The sequence below is a fragment of the Rhinoraja longicauda genome, chromosome 29, assembly GCF_053455715.1.
Source record: "Rhinoraja longicauda isolate Sanriku21f chromosome 29, sRhiLon1.1, whole genome shotgun sequence".
NCBI lineage: Eukaryota > Metazoa > Chordata > Chondrichthyes > Rajiformes > Arhynchobatidae > Rhinoraja > Rhinoraja longicauda.
Genome location: NC_135981.1, coordinates 19,464,729 through 19,466,641, shown reverse-complemented (window position 1 = coordinate 19,466,641; position 1,913 = coordinate 19,464,729). Strand labels below are relative to the sequence as shown.

The window sequence follows — 1,913 nt, the reverse complement described above, 5'->3', positions numbered from 1 at the left end:
TTAATGTATCTGCCCCATTACCACTCTTGGCAATGCATTCCAGGCACCTACTGCTCTCTGTTAGCCCATACATCTCCTTTAAACTTTGCCCCTCTCACCTTAAAAGTATGCCCTCCAGTCTTTGGCATTCCCACCCTGGGAAAAAGGTTCTGACTGTCAACACTACTTATGCCTCTCATAATTTTACATAATGTATATAGGTAACATTCTGGTAAACCTCTTCTGTACCTTCTTCAAAGCCTCTACATCCTTCCTTTAGTGGGGCTTCTGTGTGAGACTGCCAGTGTTTCTCTGTGGAAATGCCACCAGGTTTGGGATTTTCACATATGTCTGCAAACATGGACGTTTTGAGCTTGCCGGTCAATTTCCAGACTGCCTAATGTCAGACTCCTCACCAAGACCAGTAGCGGACTGCAAAAGCTGTAGCTATTCCTCTTTATAATGTAAAAAGTTTTTGCTCAGTATTCCTTGGAGTTTAGAAGAACGGGGAGTGCGGTGAAATTATTCAGAGTTTTATCATCCTACGGGAGCTTCACTAGGTAGATGTGGGAAAAATACAAATAAAAAGGATGGTACTAGAAGGTCCCATGGTGTAATGGTTAGCACTCTGGACTTTGAATCCAGCGATCTGAGTTCAAATCTCAGTGGGACCTTGACATTGACCTTGTGGATTGTGTTCAGTTTTGGTCACCCTGCTGTATGAAAGATGGCATGAGGCTGGAAAAGGTGCAGGGAAGATTCATGAGGATGTTCCTGGGACTCAAGAGGGAGTGAATAGGGTGATTAGGACTTTATTCCTTGGAGCGCAGGTAGCTGAGGGGCGATCTTGTAGCGGGGAATAAAATCATGCGGGGAATAAATAGATTGAACGCACAGAGTCTTTTTTTCCAAGGGTAAGGGAATCAAAAACTAGAGGGCATTGGTGTAAAGTGAGAGGGGAAATATTTTATTGGAACCAAAGGGGCAACCTTTTCACACAGTGGGTTGTGGGTATATGGAATGAGCTGCTAGAGGAAGTAGTTGAGGTTGGTACTAATAAGCTAAACAGCCTGTTCCTGTGCTTTACTGTTCTATAGAAACATGGAAAATAGGTGCAGGAGGGGGCCATTTGGCCCTTCGCCATTCATTGTGATCATGGCTGATCATCCACAATCAGTAACCCGTGTCGGCCTTCTCCCCATATCCCTTGATTCCGCTAGCCCTTAGAGCTCTATCTAACTCTCCTTTAATTCATCCAGTAAATTGACCTCCACTGCCTTCTGTAGCAGAGAATTCCACAAATTCACAACTCTCTGGGTGAATTTTTTTTTTCTCATCTCAGTTTTAAACGGCCACCCTTTTATTGTTAGGCTGTGGCCCCTGGTTCTGGACTCCCCCAACATTGGGAACATCTTTCCTGCATCTAGCTTGTCCAGTCCTTTTATAATTTTATACGTTTCTGTAAGATCCCCTCTCATCCTTCTAAATTCCAGTGAATACAAGCCCAGTCTTTCCAATCTTTCCTCATATGACAGTCCCGCCATCCCGGGGATTAACCTCATGAACCTACGCTGCACTGCCTCAATAGCAAGGATGTCCTTCCTCAAATTGGGAGACCAAAACTGCACACAATACTCCAGATGTGGTCTCACCAGGACCCTGTACAACTGCAGAAGGACCTCTTTACTCCTATAGGGGCGTGGCTGTGTTCTGCAGCTGCGGCTCACCGGCAGTCTCTCCGTTTTTTTGTTGTTGTGTTTTTTTGTCATTGTTGATGTTAAATGTACGTTTTGTTTTATTTTTAATTCTGTGTATGTAGGGGGGTGGTGGGGGGGTTGGGGGAAACCTTTTTTTTAAATCTCCTCCTCAACGGAGATGCGACCTTTACCGTGTCGTATCTCCGTTCGCGCAACGGCCTAACATCGTGGAGTCGG

At 45.1% G+C, this 1,913-nt stretch overlaps 1 non-coding gene across 1 annotated transcript; it reads left to right on the top strand.

Moving 5' to 3' along the window:
• The first annotated feature begins 581 nt into the window (after positions 1-581).
• On the top strand, positions 582-653 carry trnaq-uug (transfer RNA glutamine (anticodon UUG)). Its single transcript has one exon. It is a non-coding gene; the product is annotated as a tRNA-Gln (tRNA).
• The last annotated feature ends 1,260 nt before the right edge of the window (positions 654-1,913 follow it).